The following is a 13258-nucleotide window of genomic DNA, read 5'->3' as shown; positions in this document are numbered from 1 at the left end:
TTCCCATTTCTGCTCTTTTAAAAGTACTCTAATGTTCTCACCAAAATGATCCAAATTGTGCTGTTGGAATCAAACTTCAGCAGCATAATTTGGGATTAGGTGTTAGGCAAAAATAGAAGTGCTTTACTTTACTATAGAAGTTTTTTTTTTTTACTTCTATTGCTAGAAATTATGCTTCCAAAATTTGACCATTTTGCCACTTAGCCTTGGCAGTGCAATCTTGGAATGCAGTGGAGCTACAATTGGGCTTTTGTATTTCTTTGATTATTTTCTCTTCCCGCCCCTCTCTATCTTTCTGCAGTTTTTTTTTCATTACAGAATATGCATGTTTTTTATTTAAATTGTTTGATTAAATTTTATCATAGCTCATTGTGAAATTGCATCCTTTTCTTGATGCATCCTTATCTCTCTGAAGGAAGGCATTGCTTTTTAAGCTTAATTCTCAATCTGGCCAGCTCTTTGCATGTGCAACAATCGTAGTGTAGTTATGAAAGGGTTGAACTTGAACTGGAAGACCCAAGTTCAAATATCTATAGTTTGTTTGTTTGATTTTCGTCCCACCTTTGTTCTTTTTTATAAATAGCCCAAGGCAGCAAACATACCTAATACTACTTTGTCCTTTCAATTTTCCCCAGAACAACAACCTTGTGAGGTGGGTTGGGCTGAGAGAGAATGATTGGTCCAAAAATCACCCGACTGATTTTCATGCCTAAGGCTGCATTAGAACTCATTCTCTTGGTTCCTAGCCTGGCGCCTTAACCACTACCCCAAACTGGCTCTCAGTGCAACCTTGAATCTTTCTGTGTAGTTTTGGAACAGCGGTGAATCTGTCGAGCTCAGAAATTGCTTGTTCAAATTCTCTTCTGCCCCATAATTCTCATGACGTTTGCTTCCTTGCAGCACTTGCAAATTCAGCAAGAACCTCTTATTTGCTGGAACGCAATCCGGCTTCCACACAAAAGCAGAGTTTAGTTTTTGTGGAATCCAGTATGTATAGAGACAGTCAAATGATGTCAGTGGGAATGGGGATTACCTCCCAACAGAGCTGTAGATTGATAATGCCTGCATGGGTTTAGCTCTCGAGATAGTTCTTGTTAGAGGATAATACAACTGTTGGAGGAGAAAGAATCCTGAACACCACACTGAATTGCTTGTGGAAAGGTATATAAGTGTGATTCATGATTAGAAAACCCAGGACAATTAGTTTTGCAGCTCTTTGCTTTCCTGATCCATGTTGCATGAAGAAAACCGAACTGCAGTGACAGGAATCGGGAGCTTTCAGTAATTATGTAGATAATTAAATGTTAACAGATTCCATGAAAAATGTTAGTTAAAGAAGAATATTTTATGAAGGGTTGTATGAAGGACAATTCATACCATCCACTTCTGAAACACTTTCAGTGTTACCTGGACACTTTGCTGGCAACCAGAAAACCCTAAAGAAACGTAATCAAATTTTGTGTAGTGTGCTGAAGGAATAGAGAAGAAGAGACGTAGGACTGTCCTTGGATAGATATCGAAGAACAAATATGCAAGACTTTCAGGTTAGTCCTTCCTCAATTGGTAGGAAGTCTAAAGATTTTAAAGCACCTTAATCCGCACTTGCTTAAAAAAATGAAATCCACATTTTGAGATTTTTTAAAAAAATATTTTTTCTTTCTCTTTGGACTTTGTGTGTGTGTGTATGTGTACTTGATATCTTCTATGTTATATTGTATTTGTATCAGTGCCACTATAGATATGTTTTTTATGGTAGAGAATGCGGTAGAGAAAAGTTTGAAATAAAATAGGTTTAGAGCAGCTCTTCCTATCTTTTTTTCCAAATAAATTCACACAAGAAAAGAAAAGGCATTTATATAGCCTATATAAGTAAAGCAGACACTATGGGTAATACTTAATATCTGAATAAAATAATGTTCATGAATCAATTATTTCCATTCAAACAAAACATATGTTAGAAATGTTTTCTATAGATTTATTATGTACTTTTAATCTTGGTTAAGTATACATACTTGCTTGGAGAAAAAGCTTTTATTTTAAAGTATTGGGTTTTTGTAAAATTCAGATTATAAACTTGCATGAATTCCTTTGGATGTGTGTATCAAAGCATATTCTGAAACATATTTGGAATAGTGTAGATAATTACTTTTCTAGGAAATACAATTGAGCTCTGTTCTGCCTTTTTTATTACTTTATTGACCTAGAAACATTAAAATGCCCAATTGTCCACATAGAACCTATTTTATATTTAAATAGTGAGTGAGTCTGGCTGAATAACTTAATAAACGTATGTTAGGATTTATTAATACCATAGTATCTGTGGCTTTTGGGAGACAGTTTAGTGTGCTGTAATACCAGCCTAAAAACGTGGCAACGTGGGAGTTCTAGTCCCACCTTGGGCACAAAGCCAACTGATTGATTAGGACGGTCATTCTCCCTCACCCTTAGGAAGACGTCCATAGCAAACCACACCTGAAAAATATTCAATTTAAGAAAACTGCATGGAATTGTCCATGTAATGCCAGGAATCAAGATCGGCTGGAAGGCAAACCCTTTCACCTATACCAGTCCCACCTCATAAAACCATATGGCATTTAGTTCATTATAAAGTTACATTTACATCTTGAGCGGGAGTTTTGTATAATGCTTCTAGGGCTTAATTGGGCATTTTATTATTATGCTACTTGGGTTATAAGATTGGTGGCTGTTTACCTTTGGCCTTCAAAGTATCTGGGAGGTTGCAGAAGGGGGCTTTGCAGCATTGTTGCTCTTCATGTTATTCCTCCTTTGCTGCTGTTGGGAAAGGAGTCTGCAGTGAACAAGGTAGAAGCAAATCAACCTGCATTTTAAAAGGAGGCTGCAGACGGTTGTTTGCATTAACCCAGAGTCCAAGCCATTTTAGAACCGATACATGATTATGGCTAAAGTTTGGGCTAAGAGGAGGGAATCATAGATTTTAGGGTAGCCTTAGCCACAGAAGCATACTAGGTGATTTGGGACCAGTGTCCACTCACAGTATTGTGGCAAAAAAAGGGGGGGGGTTATTTTATACACTACTCTAAAGTTCTGAATGAAAGGAAGCATATAAATGAAGTAAAATCAAAGCTTTCCTAGGTGGCAATGCAAAAAAACTATATACTCAAAAGTTCTAACCATTCATTCTCAGTCTCTTACTTTCGTTAATACAAAGGGCGTTACGTAGGTAGAATCTAAACAGTGTGGTTTACATGTTTTGAACAGCTCACTTTAACTTTGCAGAATCATTTTTGGAGAAAAATATTCAGTATTATGGCTAACATAATTTATAGCAGAGCTGAAAATTAGGTATTTTGTTTTCAAATTTCATACTCTTTTAACATGCTAGAGGCCTGCAAATTAAATGCTGGTTGGGTCATAATATGATCTACAGATTGCTGACTGCATCCATACTATAAAACAAAGGTGGACATCTGTTCTGTAGATGTTTTGCACTACCTATTCCATAAGTTTCATCTAACACAATAGTAAGGAATGATGACCAATACATTTTGGAACACCTCAATTTGCTCCCTGCTTCCTTAGAGAAGAAAAGAAGTAGAAATGTGTTTTTTTTTAATATGATTTATTTTATAAAGCAAAGATGAAAAGACTCCTTATCTACCCCATTGTCCTCTTTCTAGAACAAGCACTTCCTCTGTCATGTTAGGGATAAACATGTTTAGCCAAACAGTTCGGCAAAATGCTTGTGACCTGACAGGGGTTCATTGCTTAGTCTTTTTATTCTGTAGCATATGCTATTTGGCTAATGTAGCTTTGGGATTCTGGTTTAAGATAATTATTAAAGTTCTTGCTTTTTAAAATGGTTTTTTTTTCCTCTCAGATTTGCAAAATGGCTTATCTTGAAAGCTCACCACTTTACTGGAGTGACGCCTGTGATAGAAATTAGATGTTCAGCTATGATTTATCTGTTCTTCCCTTCAATTTTATTTGCAGCAGTACAACATTTGTGCTCAGAATGCTTTCTGCTTCTTCAGTGTAATGAGGAACTGAAAGGGATGAAGCCTTGAATTATGAAAAAGGGAGAAAAAGCCAAAGCCACTGAAAAAAAAATGCCTAAAGGCAGAAGTGACATAATTGCCACTAAAGTAATTGTGGTCTGTTCCTTTCACCAAGATTTTGCCTAAGAGGTGTACTTGGCTCAGCATTCATGGCAGCATAATCCTGTCTCACCCAAATATTTATCTCTGGGGGACCTGAGGCAGACCATCAGTTTTCTACCTACTACTTCGGTACTGGGATGAGCAATGTGAGACTTGGATATGCTCCCATGCTGCCTACATGGATTCCTCAACAATCTACACTTGAGATGTATTCAAAGAAAGGGAAAGACTGCCAGAGTTGGAGTGAAGCACCATTCTCCAAGCCATTGCTTGGAGAAAACTAGTCCTCCGTGGCTGGAGAACCAGGCAGACCTTTTATTCAGCTCTTGAAATGCCTGCTCTGAAAGATATCGTAATAGCATTCAGTGTCAGACTAGGACAGGAGAAAGCCAGCTGCTCTTTCCTCATTAAATTTACATACTGCATTTTATCCAAGGGCTCAGATCATACTCCCTCCTCCAGGCTTAATGTCACATCCTTATAAGGTAGGAATGAGAGAGGATGATTGGGCCAAAGTCACTTGGGGAACTTTCATAAGTAAAGGTGTATTTCAAATTAAATCTTCCCAATCCTGGGTACAACACCTCAAACTAGGAAGCTATTATTATTATTGTTAGATCGGGTAGATCGGTTCGCATTGAGAGGCGAGACTCGGGAGTGAACATTCAGCTCTTTATTGTGAGTTTGAGAAAGGAACAGAAAAGGCTTGCGAGCCACTTGGCTTTATACAGCTGGCCGGCGGCTCGGCGGCCAATGGCAGCTTTGAATCTCCCACGATCGGCTCGGCCAATCGCGGCAGATTCTTAGCGCTCCAATCACAGGAGTTCAGTCAACCAATCACGTTGCGGTTCGGGTGGACCAATCGGAATGCGAGTCTTCAAGAATGTTAATACAGAACAATTATTATTATTATTATTATTATTATTATTATTATTATTAACAATAACAACAATAACAATATATTAATTATTTAAATCTCGCCTTTATTCTTTTTACAACTCAAGGAGGAGAACATATCCAATGCATCATCTTCCTATTCTTCCCACAGCAACAACCCTGTGAGGTGAGTTGGGTAGAAAGAGAGAGTCTGGCCCAAGATCATCCTCCAGCCAGCTTTCGTGGCTAAGATGGAATTTGAACTCATGCCATTTAGCCTTAGCTGGTTCATAGGGGATGTATACTAGTCTTGGAGCCAAAGTGTCATGTAATCAGTGAAATAAGGCTTTGAATACAGGTTGTCCTTGACTTACAACAAGTATTCATTTTGTATTTGAACTTACAGTGGCACTGAAAAAAGGGACTTGTGACAGTTTTTCACACTTACGACCATTGCAACATCCCCACAGTGACGTGATCAAAATTCAGACGCTTGGCAACTGATACATAGGACATTGCAACTGTCATATTTATGACAGTTGCAATGTCCTGGGGTCATGTGATCACCTTTTGCAACCTTCTGACAAGCAAAGCCAGATTCACTTAACAACCATCTTACTAACTTAAAAACTGCAGTGATTCATTTAACAATTGTGGCAAGAAAGGTGGTAAAATGGAGCAAAACTCAACTGTCTTGCTTAGCAACAGAAATGTTGAGCTCAATAGTGGCCGTAAGATGAGGATTAGCAGTATCTTGTATCAGTATTTTATGTCTGTTTACTTAAGCTATTGAGTTATTATTTTTCCAATCTACACAATAACCAGGGTTCTGTGAAGACACTAAAAACTTAACTTTGTAAAAAAGAAAAAACCCACATTGATAAGGTATAATTAATAAGTCATCATTTTTTTAAAAAATTGTGAGGTTTAACAAACCAGAGCAACAAAATGTACTAGTTATTTGTATAATTAAAAAATAATCCTATATTATAGTATAATCATAAAAGAAGAAAAATGAAAAGAAAAAAAGAAAAAGAAATAGGATCCATGTTTTCTGTATCTTTTCATTTCTGGAATGTAAAAAAAAACATCCAAAATTAGTAACCAACTTAAACATCTTATTCATAGAATTCATGGCCTTCCAGTTTCTAGCTGGGGCCTTTAACCACTACAGGCAACGGACCCTCCATATTTCAAATTACCATGTAAGAAAAATAAGCATTTTCTAATATGTGATGCCTATTCTGAATAGCCTTAGCTGGTACAGTAGACCTTTTCTTAAGATCCTGTAGACTTGTTAAAAAAATAGTCAAAGCTAGCACATTTTCAATATTCTGGGGATTTCTTTAAAGCTAGAAGAAAATGAAAATTGCTTTGTGGCTTTAGTTTTCATAGCAGTTCTGTTAAATGAAATACTAACGAAATAGAATTGGTTAGCCAAGTATATAGATTGGCATTTATTTCCCAATTGTTTATCTGTACCTATCTCATATCTTACACATTTTATGGTGCTAGGTGTTGCTCTTGGCAACTTAAAGAAAGCAAAAGGAAAATGTATTAATACCAGCTGCATGTTCTGTAAACAACATCTTGCTTCTGCCCAGAGTCTTATAAGAAGAATTAATGGAAAACAGATATAATGGACTTTTTAAATATGATTACCCCATCTCATTCTCTTAAATTTTACTTTTGAACCAAACACAAAAGATATCTACTATTAATAACCCTCATGTGATTCGCTGCTACCATGACTTATAGACTTAAATCAAGTGCTAGTGAACGTATAATTCGTATAGAAGTTCTCTTAAACCCACTGATTTCTCTTGGACTATCTAAAATGAGGCATTGTTAACATTAATGTTCCTGAAATACATTACTCAAAAGATGTATAGCTGTCTAGCTATGATTTTCTTATATTTAATATCATATGAATATCTTAGAAGCCTTTTCTTAGTAACATGAAAGAGGTGCATAATATGTAATTTTATCATAATCTCTAAATGCTTTCCCAGTCACCCTATCTGTATATATGTGAAGCTTTACTATTGTTATTATTGCTAGTACTACTATGCCTATGGAGGTTCTCAATTATCCCGGTCACGGATGTCCCAAAGGTGCTTTTCTAACAGGCACTGGGCTTTCTTGTTTTTTTCCTTGAAAATGTTTCTAAAGTTAGAACTAAAGAAGCTTCTTGGATGAAAAGCAAAATGTCTTCAAGGAAAAAAAAACCAGGAAAGTCCAGTGCCCTTTGGAAAAGCACCTTTGGGACTGTATTACTATTACTTTTATATTTACTTGCGCTTCAGCACACATATTTTTGATGGTTTGCCCATGCTTATTGTGATCTCCTTGGCTCTTTCAAAATATCCTCAATCAGAAATGTCTGACAGGACAAACTGCCCTTCTGTTTTTTTCAGGAGAAACTAAAACTAAATCTTTTTCATAGATTCAGTAGATGCCAGTTTATTCCACTTCAGACTACTTTGAAATCCTACTTTTTTTCTATCAATCTTAAGTGCTGGTGCCATTGATTTATCCACTCCGACCGGAAGACAAATTGGCAAATGACAACCATGGGAAATTCACTGGTTGTTTTACAATTAAAAAGAAGTATATCACTCTTTAAGATAACACATTATCTTTCCTTAAATAAAAATGTTAATTAAATGCAGACTTTTTACACCTTAAGGAAAATATAACATAATTTAGGATCTTAATGAAATCTATTTTCATACTTTCTTTTGCATATACTTTGAGTTTGTAAGTATATCGTAGTTGCAAAATCCATTATTTTATATCTCCAGAGGACAGCTGAGATAACTACTAAATTGTGTTTGCCTAGAAATCTGATATACAGTATGTAAACATCTGGAGGAAGTTGATATAAACTGTTACAGTGGTGGATGAATTTAATTATGCTCTGTTAACAAAATCAATTTACATGCAAACTTTTAATTTGATTTTGTAAGAAGATATTTAAAACATTAAAACAACATAGGAGGCAGTATGGAACACTGATTAAACTTTTTTTTTTCATGTTGTTCATGGTTTATTTCTGTTGACAGCAATTTAACAGCAGTAGCTATAATGATGCTTTTTTGGAGTGAAATATATACCTGGAAAATCTGAATTAGCACCTAGAGTGTCAAACAACGAGGCCAAGAAATAAAGCTCTGCAAATGGAAAAATCTGATCAGCGTGGACTTTCTGCAGCCAAAGAATAGCTTGTTTATTTCACTTCTACAAATTTAATTGAGGAAGAGGAAAGAACATAAATATTTAACCTTTCGAGAAACTCCGACATTAGCTGAGTTGCAAACTGAAAACCGATATGCTTTTTAAAGCAGGTATACACAAAACAGATCACAGTCTTGCAAGACATTATTGCAAAAACAGATAAATACCTGTACAGCTAAAATGTTATAAAGATGGCTTTTTCATATGTTGCCCAAAAACATGGTTTGGAATGAAACACTTTGGAATCCCATGTTTCCCAGGAGTACAAATACTGATTAAGCTTTTAAGGGATTGCTATTTTTTGTATTATTTTTGACATGATAAGGATTAGGTAACGCAACTTTAACATTATTTGGATTTTAAACCTTGTTACTACTTTTAATTTGCATTTCAGTAATTGCACACATGTGAGCACACGCTGATTGTTTTGGAAAACTTGTGAAATGGAACAAATGATATATTTTGACAGTTTCCATTGCTTTGCGTGGCACATTTTGCAAATTAAATGAGAATAAATGTTGTTTTTGTTGTCTTTTATATTCCAACTGTCATTCTTGCTTGGGATTATTTTAAGGCAATCATTCGCTATTCTTTTCAAAGAAGGAAAATGCAGGTTTAAATATGCTTCTATACTAGTACAAACTAACAACGAATTGATTCTGTAGGAAATGTGATTTCTACAATATAAATGAATCTTCCGGGTTGCCCTTAGAAATGATATTTTCCCAATATCCAAAGCTTAAGCAGACAGCAAAGCATTTGCTTTTTCATTATGAATTTCTGCCCTCTAGGGTTTTGGGGTCTAAGCTATGCTGAAATGCAAATTGTATTTTATTATGAAGCCAAAAGTAAATCCACCTGCACTTTTTGGTTTGTCACAAGTACATACCCACACAAGCATTGTTCCTTTGACATGGAAGAGATTTCTACCTTGGGCTTTTGATATTTTCATTGATATAAAAAGGGTAATAAGAAAAATGGCACCTTCTCTTCTACATGAAAATACATTTAGTAGGTAATGTCTAACTGAAAATGCTAGATAACATTTGATCGAAACATCATACAACGAAGATAGAGAGATCCTTAGTATTCCTATGGGTAGGATATTTCAATTTTCAGCCTTGGTTTCAACACAACCAGTTGTCACTTGCCAGTCAGCCCTTCCCACCAACCGATTGGGCATAGGGGCCAGAGGAAGATAGAAAAGAGGGTGGGGGATACACCCCTTCTACCTTTCCTTGCTCCATGCAACCTACAGATTTCTGAGACGTGTAGTAAAAATCACTCACTTGAACATAGCTAACTGTGGTAATGCAGCAGCAACAATAAACTTATGAATGGAACTGGTCTGAAGATCTTTGAGATTTCAATTCCACAGATCCCAGATTTTGGATGCATTTTTAAAATTAGCCCATTTGAGATAGCTTGATTTAAAAATTGTTGCCCCACGATGCACTGTTTCACACAATTAAAGATTACAAAAAGACACGAGAGTTTTAATACCTAGTATATATACTCGTCCTAATGGCCAATGGCAACACTTTTCATAAAAATTTCTATTTGAATTGAATGCATGTAGGAGATTGCAAAAAAAAAAAAAAAAGGTGTTTTCTAACAGAGTTTGGAGGTGATGCTGTGAAGGTGTATTATTATGTTCCCAAACTTGTTTGGCTCATAGGATATTTAGTGTCTCAATATTTTTTACATAGTGCTCCTAGGCCAAAAGAAACACTTAATAGTTCCATTTATTAAGTAGATCTTAAATAAATATTTTATGTACGTCCTAGCAACTTAGTGGCCATTTGAACCAATAATGCACATTCATTAAAAGAAAAAATATTTTTATTTAATTTTTAAATAACCAAAATTACTTACAAAAAGGATGTGTATCGGATCAAATATCCTTTTTTGCTTTTCACAATCATAACACTTACATTATTTTAATTATAGCTGGCTTAATTGTTTTAAATTTTTTTCTGTCTAGTTCTTTGGTTCCCTCTACTGTCCATTTTCAACCATCAAGCCACAATTGCTAAAGGTAAAGGTTTCCCTCGCAAATACGTGCTCGTCGTTTCTGGTTCCAGGGGGTGGTGCTCCTCTCCATTACAAAACTGAAGAGCCAGCGCTGTCTGAAGACGTCTCTGTGGTCATGTGGCCAGCATGACTAAATGCCAAAGATGCATGGAACGCTGTTATCTTCCCACCAAAGTATTCCTTATTTTTCTAGTTGTATTTTTACATGTTTTCGAACTGCTGGGTTGGCAGAAGCTGGGACAAGTAACAGGAGCTCACTCCGTTACGTGGCGCTAGGGATTTGAACTGCCGACCTTTCTGATTGACAAGCTCAGTGTCTTAGCCACTGAACCATCCTTTTAATTCTTAAGTCTCTGTTTAAAAAAATTTAAATCCAAAAAAAAAAGAGGTGTATCTCACCAGGTGTAAAATTAAGCTTGCCATTTTGTGGTTTTCTCTAATATGTATAAAGTGATTGAACTTAACATTTCTGAATGTGATTAGAAAGTGAGTTTGACTGGTTTTGTGTCCTTATTAAAGCTCAGTTGCTGCTGAGAACAAAGATGTCATCTCCCTTGGCTCCTGGCACTCAGACCTACAGGAAAATGCTGTTTTAGTCTCTGCCATTCAGAGCACTCATGGGCACTTGTTATTCTCTTATTCTCCTGAGAGCTTGAAGGTCTGGTCTACTTGCTGATCATTCATTCTTCACAATGGTTGTTGTCTCTGCTCATTTACAAAGACATCTTCAACCAGCCATTCACATTGGAAGCTACAGCTGATTTTCTGTTAACTTTCAGGTCAGCTGCTCTATTGAAGTTGTTTAGACTCTGTTTGGCTTCCTGGTTATTATGATGGATTATGATGGTGTTATTGGTGAATTGAAAATGAATGATGTCAAATTTGTGTCAAGTCTGATTTCATAGGCCTTGACTGTTTTTAAGCATTTACCTTTGCATGTATTTCTATGTCAAATGCTTTTTCATAATCAATGTGTGAATATTTTTTATTTGTTCTATCAGCAGGTTAATTGTGTGCTTAAGTATCCTTTGCAAAAACTAGGTTACTCTCATGAATGATGTTCATCTAAGTTTTTCCTCTATTTTGTTCAGTATAACTTGAGTAAGAACTTGTAAACTAAAGAGAGAAGAGAGATTTGGTGGTAGTTAACAGGTTTTTCTAGGTTGTCTTGTTTGAATATTAGAAACAAAGTTTTCCATAGTTCAGGACCATCATTTGTATGTTCATATCATGCATAGGAGCCACGGTGGTACAATGGTTAGAAAGCGGTATTGCAAGATAACTTTGCCCATAGCCACAAGTTTGATCCTGACCAGCTCAAGGTTGATTCAGTCTTCCGTCCTTCTGAGATTAGTAAAATGAGGACCCAGATTGTTGGGGTGCAATATGCTGACACTGTAAACTGCTTAGAGAGTGCTATAAAGCACTAGGATGCGGTATATAAATCTAAATGCTGTTGCTATTTAGGCAGTCATTCAAGACTTCACTCAGCAGTTGCTTGGGATTCTCTATAACTTTTGTAAAGTGCTACCATTCTAGCCCTGAGGCTTTTCCTGGTTGTTCTGTCAAATTGCAGGGTGAACCTAATCTGAGTTGATTTTTGATACTGTCGAAAATTCATCTAAATGTTCATTTGGGAGATGTATATTTTAAGACAAAGAGGTCACAGTAAAAATGCTGACATTCTTTACCAACTTCTCCTCAGTTTGTTGTGGTGTCTTTTGTCTCCCCTTTCATTTACTTCCAGTAAGGTTTCATGCTGCTCCTGCCCTCAGCTGCTTTCATGAATTGTTGTCTGTCGTAAATTTCATAGTCATCTTCCAGCTATCATCTTATCTTGTGGTTCAAATGTTTTTTCCCCTTTGAATAATACCCTCTTCTCTTCTCACATGAAATTCAGTTTACTATATTTCAATTTTTAATGTTAAATTACATTTGCATTAAATATATATTTATGCGTTGTCTTTATTTTTAAATGAACCAATTTCTAATTAATTCCATTCATTTCATCTAAAAATAAACACGACACATTCACCCAACACATTCATTGAACTGAAATTAATTGCAAGCATTATTGCTATTTATTTTTTTTCTAGTTTATGTAAAGGGAAGGGAAGGTAGTCTTTCAACTCCTTGCTCCTTTCTGCTTCTTGTTATGTGTTGCCTAAAAGATTGCTGGCCTCACTTGATTTTCTCTTGATGCAATATATTGGTTAACAATGCCAAAAATTTGACATGGGCATTCCCCCTCCTTTTAAATATTATTGGCTAGGTCTACAAAGAGACAGCAGAAGAAATAAAATACAGTCTTGGTGGAGTTCACAGCAATGATTTATCCATTTATAAAAACTGCATAATATAACAGGTGAGAGTACTTTTAGTAGCTGGAACAATATATGGTCAATATCTTGCACCCAAGAATGCTAACCTGAACATTTATCCATAACTATATATTTAAGGTTCAGATGTCTATGAATGAATGAACGGCAATAATTATTGGAAATCATCTCTCCAAATTTGGGAGGTGTTTGATCTCTTACCTACAAGTAGTACGTGAAATGTATCTCATCCATAACCTCATATTGCCTTAATTGAAGTCAGTAATTAAAATCTGCAACAGGACTACTCATACTCCAGCTGATTTTTAATGAAGCCATTTCAGAGTTATTAAGTAAACTGATAATATCACCACTGCGTTTAACCAATAGCTATGAGTTCCAAGAAAGGAACTTGCAAGTAAAGAACAGGGAGATAAAATCATAGGCAAGCTAGTTTAGGTATTTATTAATTCAATGGACATTTTAATTTTTAAAAAAATCCCAGTAGTGAGAAAGAATGTAATCATCAGAAGTCATGACTGTAAAAAAAGCAGCTGGGGAAAGCTGCTCCAAAAATGACTCTTATTATGGACATCTGGCAACAGACATTTATATATGACTGGAGACTAATTTTAGTCTCTGCAGTACTAAATT

The sequence above is a fragment of the Pseudonaja textilis genome, chromosome 1 (genome assembly GCF_049901715.1).
Source record: "Pseudonaja textilis isolate UNSWEBS1 chromosome 1, rPseTex1.2, whole genome shotgun sequence".
Classification (NCBI taxonomy): Eukaryota; Metazoa; Chordata; class Lepidosauria; order Squamata; family Elapidae; genus Pseudonaja; species Pseudonaja textilis.
The sequence above is the reverse complement of the archived record's forward strand: the minus strand, read 5'-3'. Positions refer to the sequence as shown.